The sequence below is a fragment of the Ambystoma mexicanum genome, chromosome 12, assembly GCF_040938575.1.
Source record: "Ambystoma mexicanum isolate Mex_15411 chromosome 12, UKY_AmexF1_1, whole genome shotgun sequence".
Classification (NCBI taxonomy): domain Eukaryota; kingdom Metazoa; phylum Chordata; class Amphibia; order Caudata; family Ambystomatidae; genus Ambystoma; species Ambystoma mexicanum.
Genome location: NC_090936.1, coordinates 984,083,610 through 984,098,327, shown reverse-complemented (window position 1 = coordinate 984,098,327; position 14,718 = coordinate 984,083,610). Strand labels below are relative to the sequence as shown.

Genomic DNA, 14,718 nt, shown 5'->3' with positions numbered 1-14,718 from the left:
AGGGTACTGGATTCACTACACATGGCCTGCTGGCCAATCACAGCACAGTGGGCGGGATGGGAGGCGGGAGGTGGGAGACCAGGAAGCGGGGAACGAACGAGGGCTGGCAAGGCTAATCAGAGGCAGGTAGCAGGGAAAACCTCAGTGCCAGTGGGGCGTAGGGGTGTAAAATCAGCCAAAGGGCCTGAAAAACAAAGCAAACTCACCGGATGGAGGACAGCGGCAAACGTACATACCAACCCATACCTTTCCCGCCATGCTGGGGTAAATGGGAGCAGACCCATCAATTTGTTCTATTCAGGATAGAGTGAGTCATATTCATGATCAAAAGCAACGTGTTATTATCATACCCTTTTCTGTGTCTTTCTTCTAGTGGACGGAGAGTATAAGAGAGTACATGAACTGGACTGTCTGTGGTAGGTGCATTGGTAGCAGGCAAAAGAGAACATAATGGATGCACGCTCTCCAGATACCATAATACTGGGATCAGTGTACTCAGAATGCAAAGTAGTGTTATGATCATTAGCATACATTTCCTACAGCAAATTCTTCTAGACAATTTTTTAGTCTCTACATCTTTAACATCATCAACGTTGGTGCAGGAGGGAACAGAAGTGAGTATAGGCATTGTCTGCAATCCTTCTCTTGGCAATGTTCGTCGCAAATAATTTCTTCACAGCAGCGCCCGTTAAAACAGCAAAGCGTTCAAAGAAGTCAGAAAAGCGTCTAGGCCAGTTCGCATTAGCCTGAATTGATAAACCTGTGGCAACATTATTGTGACTCTGCACAGTGCTCCAAAGACTGTAGAGGAGGCATCAATTGTTTTTGTTCCATATGCGCCCCGCTTGTTCGCACAGGGTTATCAACATAGGTCATTCACTTTTTCAAAGCCGCGTTCCAGAGCTTTCAATTTTTATGCAGATTGATACAGCTCCCACGCTCCACTTCCCTAGACCTCCGATTCCCAATTCATCCATGTTGGGAATAGAGGCAAAACAAACATGTAGATTAGATCACTTCCAATTTTGAGAACGTAGGTTGTACCTTATCGCTCCAGGTACTGTGTGATCCATGAATAATGCAGATTCACTTCCGGATGCAGGTTCAGTGTCAGCCTGTGATGCAATAAGTGATGAAGCAGGCTTAATGTTATCTTGTGATGATGCAGGCTCAGCTGGGCAAGGTTGGGGCACCTTTAGCCCTTTCTCCTTCGTGGCAATCTTTTCAGGCTCTTTCTCAGGCTTAGGCAGTACTTGTGGCAGAGAACTGGCGATGGTGTCTTTCGAGTCAAGGGCAGCTGTTTCTTTCTTGTCGTCTGGAACAGGCAGCTCTTTCAACGGGAATGGAATTCTTTTCGTATGGGTGGCATGAATCCATGGCTTTCGGCCATCCACTCGGACTGCAGTCTGTGTTGCCAGGAGGATCTGGTAGGGGCCCTTCCAATGAGGTGCAAGCGAAGATTTTCTTACAACGTTTTTTACCAGAATCCACTCTCCTGGCTGCAGACAATGCCCTGGGCCTGTGTATCTGACAGGAAGAGCCTCCTGCACCTGCTGATGAATCAAATGCAGTTTCTGAGTTAACACGTTACAATAAGTGATGAGCAAAGGGTATTCATTTTCATTCAAGCGCCTAGGCTGCGGGGCGCTCCACACACTCGCGGGTCTCCCCATCACGATTTCGTATGGGGAGAGTCCAGTCCTTGCCTGTACAGACGTGCGCATGCACAACAGAGCTAAGGGCAGCGCATCAGGCCACTTCAACTGACTCCCTGAACATATTTTGCCAATCTTATTTTTCAAGATACCGTTCTGGCGCTCAACAAGACCGGCACTCGTCGGGTGTCTGGCTGAATGGAATCTTTTATCAATCTGGAGGACTGCACAAATTTGTAATATTACGGCGGCAACAAAATGCGGGCCGTTATATGACCATATTACACGTGGCAGGCCAAATCTAGAGAAGTACTCTTTCAGCATCACTTTTGCTGTGCTCATTGCTATGCAGTCCTTAAGCGGGTATGCTTCCACCCATTTACTGAATGCACAGACTACCACCATGACATAATTAAGGCTCTGACATCTTTCAATTTCTATGAAATCAAAATTGATGACTTATCAAGGGCATAGAGGGGGGGCCAAAACTACGTACTGGAGTAGTGATTCCTTTTGCAATGTTATGTTGCAAACACGTCATACAGTTCTGGTCCAGTCTTTCAGCAGTTTTTCTAATGTGTGGATTCTGCTATACTGTGTCTAAATGCTGAATCTTTTTTTAGAACATATGTGTGTGGGACTGTGGGCCATAATGACCATCGCTGTTACATAGGAGTTGGGCAGCATCCACTTTCTACTCTCTTTGTCTGCCCAGCAACCCTCTATGTTTAATTCTGCTGTACCCTTTGACCAATGTTTTATTTCATCTGCAGTTGCTTCTGTTTGCATCTCCTTAACTGTGGCAATTCCATTTTCTATCATGCAGGGTACTTCTTCTGACCTCTCAATAAACATCTTCATGTGTAGATCAGTGGCAGTTTGTTTTGCAATTTTGTCTGAAAATGTGTTTCCTTTTCCAACGTTATATGTTACTTTCTTATGCGCTTTGCATTTTATTATTGGTAATCGTTTAGGACGCGCAAGTGCAGACAACAATCTCGCTATCAAAGAACCATGTTGAATCTTGGTTCCATGTAATGTTAGAAAACCCCTCTCAGTCCAGAGTCGACCAAAATTGTGTACCACTCCAAATGCATACTGACTGTCAGTATATATGTTTACATTCAGGTTTTCAGAAATTTCACATGCTCTGGTCAGCGCTATTATCTCTGCAGCCTGTGCTGCATTATATGGGATCCTTTTGCTCTCTACAATACTCTTTAGTGTTGTGATGGCATATGCAGCAGTTGATGTGCCGTCGGGCAATTTGAAACAAGAACCGTCACAAAACAGTTCTCCGTCTGGCTCTTTCCATGGGGTATCTGTTAGGTCAATTCTTCCTTTCGTTTCTTGTTCAGTAACCATTATACAATCATGGGGTGGTGGGGATTTCATTTCACCCGTTCTTTCATTGGGAGGGGGCATTAACTGCAGGATTCAAAGCGCAACATCTCAAAATTTGAATATGCGGTGCAAATAGGACAATTTCATATCTCGTCAGTCTAACTGATGTAAGATGTTGTGTCTGCGTTCTATTTAAAAGAACGTCTACTGTGTGAGGCACCATTAAGGTTAAGGCGTGACCCAAAACCAATCCCTCTGTTTGTTTTACTGACGCGGCAGCCGCATCAACAGCTCGCAAACAGCACAGCAAAGCGCATGCAACAGGATCCAGCGCGGAAGAAAAATAACTGCATGGTCTATTTCTCCCTCCTTGTTCCTGAGTCAAAACTGCCAAAGCACAACCATTACTTTCATGCACAAATAACTTGAAATCCTTTTCATAATTTGGTGTGCCCAAAACTGGAGCTGAGCAAAATGCAACCTTGAGCAGATCAAATGCATCCTGACATTCCACGCTCCATCGGAAAGGCAAAGCAACATCCTTCTTTATCAATGCCACCATCGGTTTTACAATCATAGCAAAGTTAGCAATCCACTGCCTACAATATGAAGCCATGTCTATTATGGCTCTGACTTCCTTCTGTGTCTTTGGAATAGGCATGCCAGAGATGCTTTCTATCCTTTCTGGTGTCAGTCTCCTTCCCTCTTTAGAAAGTAGGTAGCCCAAATAGGCCACGTCCTTTCGACAATACTGGAATTTTTTTAATGAAGCTTTATGTCCATGTGCTGCCAAATGTGTCAACAATTTTGCGGTACTCTCTTTGCAAATGTCTTCTGTGTCAGCCGCAATCAATAGGTCATTGATGTGCTGCAATAGTACACAACCCGTTGGTAACTCTAGCATGTCACGCTGTTTTTTTAGTGCCCTGCTATAAATACTCGGGCTTTCAGTGTAACCTTGTGGAATTCGTGTGAATGTGAAAGAACGTCCTCCTAATGTAAAAGCAAATAAATATCTGCTATCTGGATGTACCGGAATGCTAAAAAATGCGTTCTTTAGATCTACAACACTAAAATGCGATGCAAAGCTGGAATCATAGTTAAAATGGTAGTGACATCTGGGACCAATGGAAATTGAGGATCAACTACTTTAGTCAATTTCGCGCAAATAACTTATGAAACGATATGGTATTTCATTCCCTCCTTTCTTGTAAACTGGAGGAATTGGACTATTACAAGTGCTACCAGTAATTTCTTCAATTACGTTTCGTTTAATCAAATCAGAAACAATGCATTTCAATGCCTTTTCACCTTCCACCGAAATTTTATACTGTGGAATACGTGGCAATGTAACTCCCTCCTTCAAAACAATTTTCACCGGCTCTATTTTTAAACAACCAACATCATTGTCATTCATCGCCCATATACAAGTTGGTACACTATTAATTCAGTTGGTAATGGTTTAGACAAAAATTGTGACACTGGCATCTTTTGTAGTGATATTGTCAAATACACTCCATCAGGAGAAAAATGAATAACCGCACTCAATTTTTTCAACAAATTTAAACCCAATATATTTTTGCCGCAATTTTGTGTCAAAAGAAATGGGCAAGACTCAGTGAATTGACCTAGTGTTATAGGTATTGACTGTGACACTGGACTGATTACTGGTGTTCCTGCAAACCCTACTGAAACATTCTTTTGCCCTGACAGTGGTATTTCTTAAACCAAGTGATGGTCAATTGAGCACTTCTGTGCACCTGTGTCCACTAGAAAAGTGTGCTCTCTATTCCCAACTTTCATTTCTAGGTAGGGCCCTTTCTGATCAACAGGAATAGATACTTGTTCCAACCCCTGTCTTGGGCTGTCCTAGTTGAACAAATACATCATCAGATGTAAAGTCGCCAGAGTAATATGAATTGGACTGACTGTCAAAAACATTTCCTTCTCCTGCACTATTCTGCTGATGTTGGTTTTGGTTCTGATTCAGGTTGCTATTTTCCTGGTTATTCTTATTTTGTGGCATCCTTGAGTTTCCATTTTGTCCTTGTGTTCCCGGGGGACCTCTATTCTGCCTTCTCGAGGCATTTTTCCATTTCTATTCTGCAAATGTGGGCACTATGCTCGCCAATGACCTTCTTCTCTACAATATGCGCATTGATTCAGTCCAAATGGACCTCAATGCATGTTGGAAAAATTCCCTCTTGTTTGTGCATTTCCTCCGCCCCTGTTATTATTCGCTACCTGCTGCATTAATATTCTAATTTTTAGATTCACTCTATCTCTCGTTTCTTCCTCCTTTTCTGTATTTACTCTATTCTCATAGTATTGTGCCATGTGTAATACTTAACTCTGTGATTTTGCTTGCCACGCGCTTTCAGATGTCATTATTAAATTTTGAATTTTCGGCAGCAACCCTCTCACATATTTGTCAACAAATAGTCTCTTCCGGGTTCAGTGCTCAAATCTTGGCTACTAAAATCTGCAAATACGTCTTCGAATCTATTTAAATAGTCAGTAGCCAATTCATCTTTACCTTGCACACATGCCGTTAATTTATCCCAGACAATTCTTCTCTCAGGTACTAGTATTTTTAATTTCGGTACTATGCGCGCTGGTAATGCTAATAAAACCGGCAATGGCTTCTCGCCAGCTTTTCTGTCTGTAGCCTCTTTAATCAAATGTTCCCATGCCCCACCCAAAATATCAGCATCATCTACATTTCTAATTTGTTTCCATATATCTATGGGGAGAATTACAGGAAATAATAGGTCAATATCACTCATCGTGAAAATAGACGATTTCAAATAGGACTCAATCTCTTTATAAAATCCCGCTGGATTCTTCCTCAAATCAGGGATTGTTTGTTTTATGTTATTCACCTCTTGTCTGGAAAAAGGGACATGCACAAACTGTGCTGTATAATGGGCTTCTATTACCCTCGCTGGTTGTCCATCAGCAGCAGCAATCTCTACTTTTGGCACAAAGGTGGGAGGGACTTCTCTCATGGGCAATATTGAACTGGGCGTTGCCTCATTGGTTCGCTTACTAAGCACTATAGCTAAATTGAGGGAGAGGGCAGACTTTCCAGTTTCAGGTAAAAATGCTCTTTTGTATATTGTCATCAAATCGGGGCGGGGGCAACAATACTTCTTTTCAAAACATTCATCTTGCAAATACTCAACCATCACCTGCAATGCCTTCCACTGCATCTCTACCGCATACTGATCAAACGTATCATGCACCTCCATTGGAGAAATGTTAGCATCCGTAATCCATCTAAGCACCTCTCGCATACATATTATCATCTCGTCACTAACAGATTTTGATGGCGGCCGCTTGACATATGGTACCACCTGTTGGTTCCCTCTTTTCACCTCTGCATGCAATTCATCAAGCTCACTTTTGAACTCAAATAGCTGGTCTACGTGCTCTTTTATCTCTGCCGCACTTTCCCTCATACGCGAAAAAGCATTTAGATCCCGCAACTTCTGCGGTGCTAACATACCGGTCAATTTCTTCCATCTATCTATAAGATATTCCCCCATGCATTCTAACAATACCTGTTGTTAACCAAGTTTCTTATAGTCATACATTGCACTCAGCGCGGATCCCTCATCATTGCCTTCAATGTACGTTTCTGCCCATTCTTTCAGTTCTTCTCTTCTCTCCCTACTAACCGTACTACGCGTTACTCTGGTGCTTCCTCTCTGTGCAGGCCCCGCCTCCGTAGAACTGCCTTCTGCGACAGCTACTAAGTCATGCTCTGTCGGTGGTGGGGGAAATGGTGTCACGTGCACAGGGGGAGATGGTGCAGTTGGAACAACAGGAATGGGAGGTGGTAACTAAGGTGGAGCAATGTGTATTGGTGCAATTGTGTCAGTATTGCGTTGAGGACGTTCTTGTCTTTGTTCGTTCAGAATTTTATTTATTAGTTCATCTGATGCATGTAACTTTTGTTGTGGATATATTTTTTGTATGCCTAATTGGATACTTCTATCCCCTCTTCTGATATCCTCAGTCATTCTGAGCTCTTCTAGTTCTAGCGCTTTTTCTGTGTTTGATATGTGTCTCCGTGCATGTTTCTTCCTACTTTTTAAACAGAGGTTAGCTTCCTTCCTCCAGTCTCTTATGACGTCAAATGTCGCGGGGCGTGCTTTCTTGCGCAGCAGTACTGATTCTAAGTGTTCTATATGTGCCATCTCAAAAGTACCATCTTTCGGCCACTGCAAATCTACTACATGTCTGGTCTGCCTATGCCAAATTTCATTAACCATTATCGCCCCTATCCCATATTTTACACACATTTCAAACGCTGGCGACCCTATGGGTGGCGCAACCTGGCCAGTTTCCAAAAATTGTCTACCGCAGTGGAAAAATCCCACTAGACAGGAAGACAATTTCCCAGGCATATTGATCTTATTCGTACCTTACCCTGGGCGTTTGATCTTGCAAGAGCAACACTCAACCAATATCAGGGCTGTTAAGAATCAGGGCACGACTCACCTTACCAATCAGTTTGTCTCTCAAGACGCAATTCGTCCGTATACAGACGAGACCAAGAATCGTTGTGACTGCTTATCTAGCTAAATCTGCCTCATTTCGGGACCCTCGCCTTGATGCTCTCTGGCTTCTGCTCATCAATCAGGGATCGACTGTGTACAGATCTGCAAAGGAGTCTCTCATCACTTTCACAGGGGCGCCCCGAACACCTTTCGATCCTGGCTCGACTGCCTCGTCCTCGATTCGTTTTCACCTTCTTCAAATTCAATGTACACGATAGAGCAAAAGGGGGAGGGTCCCTATTCGGGCGCCATTTTTTGCTAGGCCCTGAAGACCCTTGCGCATGGAAACAAGGCAAATCCCCCTACACCAGTGATACGACAGACACAAGGTTCGATTTCCAAGTACTAGGGTTTATTGCAAAGCAAATATACTCTCAGTCGGCCGACTGGATCTAACGTCTCGCAATGTGATCACCCAGACCTCGTGAGACGCAAGAGAGCAAACATTCTACAACAGTATCATATATATATAAAGACAATCATACAATCTCTTTGTGACACATCAAAACCGCCCATAATGTATCTTCTTGAGCTAGGGTTCGGTAATTGACAATTATGACAAATATGACACAATATGACACATTTCTTACTCAATCTATATTACTCGTTTTAGCAACAGTTGCAATTTTTGCAGAAAGCAGACATAGTTCTTTGTTATGAAGAACACAAGGCACTTGTTCAGCAAGGATAGTGTGTTCGTAGGAGAGACACATTCCAAAGCGTGTTATCTACTGGTTTCTATTCGTGAACTAGGGGTCAGCCTGATCTAAGGAGAGCCCCGAAGGGGGGCCGCTAAGAAAGTATAATTCATGTTTAACAGCCTGGTTCTACAGTTTCAGCGAGACCGGCCGTCACCTGGGCCGTTGATTAAATGCCTCTCTGCTCGCTTTCAAGGACTTGTGAGGGAGGAACATTTTTTCATTCTGCACTGTTTGGCATTTCTGTCTGGGCCGGTCTCTCAACATGTAAACTGTGGCCTCGCTCAGAGCATGAACTTGTGGAATAAAATACATTTTTGCAACGCGTTTCACAGAAAGGCATAGAAAGAAAATCGCGGATCTTAGCAAAAAATGGATGCTCTATGGTTATGCTGACGATTCTCTGTTGGCGATGTAGGGCATATGATGCGATTGGTTTTCGGTCAACATAATATACCTTCTATGCTTAGTTAGGGTACTTTCTAAACTTACAACCTAGCCCTATGGCCGTCATTACGTCCAATTTCTTCATTGAACACTGACGTAAAGATTCTGGCGAAACTGTTGCATAGCAGACTTGACCAATATTGCTGACTCCGATTCACAGTAATCAGGTTGAGATTTAGCAAGGGGCGCCAAGGGTCAGATAATGTCCGCAAGATGATTGATTTAATACATCATATCCAGGAACAGGGGTTAAACACGTGTGTTACATATACTGGAGAGCAGGCAGGCACAAGATGGGTTAGAGCCTGGCAGACTAGACACGCTTTGCAGGCATCCATCACGCCTTTTCGACTCTCTCACAATCAGGTACATATTACAATTGGCCCCGGCCCCCTTGGGGGAATCTGATTGGCTCAGCCACACTTCATGTACACCCAAGATGGCGCCTGGCAGCCTTTCAGTGAATCTAGTAGCACATGCTTCGTGTTGCATCTGTAGCTTCAAGCAACACGCTCACCGCGATCCTCGAACTTCACCTACCTTGGCTTCCACTCCGCAATCGCTGCACACACGTTCCTGAACTCCGCACCTAAGAGAAATGGAATACAAAAGACAATACCAGTAAGTGCTCGCGCTTCGACCCAACTTCTGGCACGTTCTTGCAAGCACGCACGCAAGCTTCAGCATCACTTACTCGATCTTCTTGAGAACTCCCGAGCAGCATTCTGAGTTCTCGCGAACTTCCTCTCTCAGCGAACTCTTCAGAAGAAACTGTGGAGAGAGAATAAGAATTAGATTACATCTGCAACTTTCTTTCTTTCTCGTGCGTGTCAAGCTGATTGGCCCGAGAGGACCGCGTACCTGTAGTCTTGGTGGTTGGTCTCGCAGAGGTCGCCAGTCTGGAGTCCAGGAACTGATGAGATAGCGGCACGAGGAATCAGCCTCTCCACCACCCAAATGAGGAACTGGGTGAAGGATGGACCAACCCCCAATGTCACAAAGGCACTCTCCCAGGTAAGCGTGACAAGAGGATGTAGGCTCAGATGGAGGGAACCATAGTCCAGGTAGAGCTTGTTGTCCAGACCATGAATCTTCCAAGAACCTCAGTGCAGCGACAGTTGATAGATAGACCAGTGTAGCAGAAAGGTATTCGTAGTAGGCAAAGGAGCTTGGCTGGTGCAGATAGTTCCAATGGTACACAGGATGAGATTCGGAGTCAGGCAAGACAGGAAAGAGTGAGGACAGTTGGAACTAGTTGTCTGGCCAATTAGAGAACTGTAGGAACGTGCCCAAGATGGAACAGGGGGAATGCAGGCTAGTGTGGGATAAGTCCCCTCTACACAATGATGACTCAGGACAGAACTCCGGAATGGGCTGAGGGAAGACTGACCCAGGGCGAAACCTAGGTAGTAGCTGGAGGCTGGCTGGCCCAGGGCCGAACCCAGGTGAGGATTGAAGGCAGGCAGGCCCAGGACAGGACCCGGATAAGAACTGGAGTCAGGCTGGCCCAGGGCAGGCCACAGGTAAGGACTGGAGGCAGGCAGGCCCAGGACAGGCCACAGGTAAGGCCGGAGGCAGGCAGGCCCAGGACAGGCCACAGGTAAGGCTGGAGGCAGGCAGGCCCAGGACAGGCCACAGGTAAGGCTGGAGGCAGGTAGGCCCAGGACAGGCCACAGGTAAGGCTGGAGGCAGGTAGGCCCAGGACAGGCCACAGGTAAGGCTGGAGGCAGGTAGGCCCAGGACAGGCCACAGGTAAGGCTGGAGGCAGGTAGGCCCAGGACAGGCCACAGGTAAGGCTGGAGGCAGGTAGGCCCAGGACAGGCCACAGGTAAGGCTGGGCAGGAACAACGAGGAAAGCGAAGCAAACCGCGTTGAGACGCGGGCAGCTTTGACTAGCGGCCTCTTTTATGGGCCGCCGGCGCCCGAGAGGCCTGGAACGCAAACCGTTCCGTTTCCGGGCGCCGGCGAACCCAGAACGAGGCTTGGAAGGCAAGCCCCCACGGCGCATGCGCGGAACCGAGAGAGAGGACCTCCGCGCATGCGCCGAAGGCCGCCGGCCCTGTAATCCGTTGCTCCCCTCCCGGCGAGTCCCCAGACGCGAACGCGCGGGTAGACTCGCCAGGAGGAAATGGGAGCGGCAGACCCCAGTCTCCCGCGTGACATGACAGTGCGTAGAACTCGTCTTGACCTAACAATACGCAGCGACCGCTCGGAGTAACCAGAAAACGTACCTTCAGATACTCACCCATTCACAAGCTGAGAAAACAGCACCAAGGCCAGTGAAGCAACTGGAAATCCGAACTTACCTGCAACAGCACCTGATCCAGTGAAGCAACTGGAAATCCGAACTTACCTGCAACAGCACCAGATCCAGTGATTCAACTTGAAATCCAAACTTACCTGCAACATCTCCGCTGGGTGAAGAAACACAGTGACTGGCAGAACAGAGACTTACCAGACCATGGGTCAAGTGGAGCAACTGATCCGTGGGTTCCAGAGACACAGCGCCCCTGCCTAGTTCAGGATAGACAGTTCACCTAATTAACCCCTAAGGTGAGCCAAACTCCTAACATTCCACCATCACAACACACTAAAAGGGGAGGGGGAAAGAGGGCTCTGGGTCCAAATCCGGTATGCTAAGCATCTTACCTCTATATTTGGCAGGTACCTGCAGTCCAACACTACTAGTCCAGAGAAAGCAGGGAAGGGGTCCTGAAGGCTTCATCGCTCCCGCAGAGACCCAGGTGATTGTGACAACGTGCCTGGTGTCAATCGAAATGGCATTTGACCGGGTGGAATGGGCCCATATGGGAAAGGTGCTGCAGAAAATGGGGTTTGACTACAATTGTCGACAATGGATCTTGTCAATGTATAGAGCCTCAACAGCCAGGGTACTGGTTAACGGGATACTTTCTGCCTCTTTCCCTCTTACTAGAGGTACGAGGCAAGCATGCATCTCTCACCCCTCTTATGTGCTTTTTCGATGGAGCCAAGCCACTTGCAATAGCCATACGGGAGAATCCGGAAATTAGGGGGATCAAATGTGGGGAGGTGACCTTTAAATTGTCACTGTTTGCAGACAACATTCTTTTTTACTTGGTTGAGGTCCACCACTCCCTCCCTAAACTCTTTGCACAAATAAGCTCATTTGGTTCTTTTTCTGGCTTAAAAGTAAAGTTGGCAAAATCTAGTGGTTTTACTGTTGAGCCTCACGGATCATAGAATACCGAAGCGGAAGACCATCAGGGGCATGAGAGTTGAGATGAAAGTGATTACATATTTGGGAATCCGCCTACCCAGAGAGTTCCAGACAGTGGCGCACGTTCACTTTGCCCCACTGCTAAAAGTGATCAGATCAGACCTTACGCGTTGGGCCCCCTCACACTCTTATGGTATAGTAGAATGACCTCTGTGAAAATGAACGTTCTGCTATGCCTGCTGTACTTGTTTACGGCACTCCCGACAAAGCTTCCAGAATCATTTTCTTAAAACCTAAACACCATGGTGACAAAATTTGTCTTTCAGGGGAAGAGAGCTATGGTTAAGAGGACAACTCTGACATTACCTAGAGATTTCGGGGGATCGGTTTTCCTGACTTTACTACAAGGAGGCCCAACTTCGGTACTTCTGGAACATATGAGAGATGACCTAGGTACCTATTGGTCCTACTCAGAGGACATGTTCACTCACCCTAAAAATTGTAGAGCCCTTTTGTGATCCCCGACCAAACCTGTCTCTGATAGGGTGAAATCTCACCTGAGCTTGAAAGTTCTGTGGTCCGTGTGGAAAAAGGAGTGTGTGAATGATAGGCTATCTTCCTGTACGTCACCAATGAGTACATTGTGGGGGGCACCTCTGGACTTGGGTAAAAGCAACTTTCCCCACAAGCAGGCATGGTCAAATAAAGGCCTGGAGAGAGTAGGGAAACTGTTTACGGAAGGAGTGTTTAAGGAGTGTGAGGTGGTAACCGCTATGCTGGGGTGAGAGACAATCAACATCTTCGAATACATACAACTGAAAAAGGGATTCTTGTAGACCCTAGATGGAAAGCTTGAGTTGGGTCGACCCCTGACACCCTTTGAACAAGCTATAGACAGTGCAGTCACCAGTAAAGGGATACTTTTAAAGCTATATAGGGTTCTACAGAACAAAATCATGTGTACAAAATGTACAGTGGGGTGTCACTGCAGTGTCCCAGAGCATATGGCCAAACGGGCTCCCTTTATCATATGTGGTGGTCATGTCCAAGAATTCAGATCTACTGGACTGAGCTGCTTAGTTGGATAAAGGAAATTGTGTGGGCCTTGCTCTTGTTGGACCCGTTGCAACTATTGTTGGGTGTCCCAGTGGGGAACCGGGAAGATTACTGATTCCCCAGATTGTTGGAGGCAATGTTCTGTGCAGGGAGACTGGCACTATCCCAGAAATGGAAGAGTGAGGCAGTTCTGACAAAAGTTGACTGGATGAATAAGTTACGGGACATATTTTTGATGGAAAAGTTGACGGCTATGGTTAACAACACTATGAGGGCATGCCGCCAGGACTGGGGCATGTTTATTTTGAAATGCGGCTACAGTAAGCCCAGTCAACAGACCTAGATAGTGGGTGAATTCAGTGTGCCCATTCTAGCATGGGGGAGCCATCAGGAGCGTGGGACCATGTCGGCACTCCCCCTTGGTGTACTTGGACAATTGTAATTGTTTCACAAGGTTTCAGTCGGGAAGGGAAACGTGGAGGAAAGTCCTCTCAGTTGAGCTTTTCTGACATTTCCAGTAACTACACGCCCAGATGTTCAAATGTGGAGGGGTTAGTGTGGGTGGGATGGAAGAGGTAGAGGGGGGGCTTCGTAAGATTGATGTGGTGCTTGGAAGCTGTATGAAGTTGTGAACCTTAAGAAAAATGTTAATAAAAATTGAAGTTTAAAAATAAAAATGTGGATTACGGATGTTTAAAATTTCTTGAGGATATCGATTATAATATAAAAGCTTGTGATAATCTGGCTATATAAGCTAAAAAAACAAAAGAAAAGGCAAGACCTTGGGAAAGGAACAAATACACCGCACAACTCTCTGCTAAATCATCATACACATTTTATGTTCAACAGGCCTTTCCGATGGATAAGCCATTTGATTCAGTTACATTTGTTAGAAATAGAAAAGTCAGATGGTTTATAATGTTATTACAGTGCGCTTATTACCTACTTTGTCCTTATTTTGAACACACCTGCCATTTGTGTAACAGTGAAGTTGAGACAGCAAAACATTTACAGTTAGTGATAGCCTCAAGAGGAGCTATCGTAACATCCGCTCAATTGGAAAATGCGCAAATGGACCAAACATGGACCTTTCTCTTTCAGGTTCAAGCATGGTGCTGAATTACACCATATTTTACATTTGGAAAGAAATAGAAACATTACTCAAAATTGAAGAGTAGTATTTGAGATCAAATTTTGACTGTGCTGCATTTTAGTTAAGATTAAGAAGTGGGTGTTTTCTTTTTTCTTTTAATCAAGATGTTTTAAACGGTATTTGTGATCTGTAAATATGAAATAGTTTTAGTGGTATTAGGGAATTCTTTGTATGATATGAACTGAAGTAATGATATGAAATGTTTTTCTTTTTTTATTGGATTTTTGTATGGCTTTACAGTGTTAAAAGGTTTATGTAACCAAATACACTTTAATAACAAAACAAAAAATGGTGATGTTAGTGTGTGCACCTTTGTTCTTAATAGCGTTATCTATCAGACAATGAATTAGATTTGCTTTAGCACCGATAATTTTGCTTTCAATATTTAGTAATTTAAGAATGTTTTTTTGAGAATTTTACTTAAGGAGTGTGCACCATACCATTGAATCATTTGATTTTTACAACAGCCAGAATCCATAGCCACCATAAATGTACATGGTGGTTTCCATTAACAAGTATTTCCCGGCCGGGATATGAATGGCATAAGACCTGGGACTGATTTCCATGCATGTTCATGGTTCTAGATGGGAAATCATCAATA

General features: G+C 45.0%; 1 protein-coding gene across 2 annotated transcripts in view; it reads left to right on the top strand.

Annotated features, from left to right (window-relative positions):
- The window catches only part of LOC138514164 (acrosin-like), a 1,823,097-nt gene that overhangs the window by 345,787 nt on the left and 1,462,592 nt on the right, over positions 1 to 14,718 (top strand). The gene's annotated exons all lie outside the window — the stretch shown is intronic.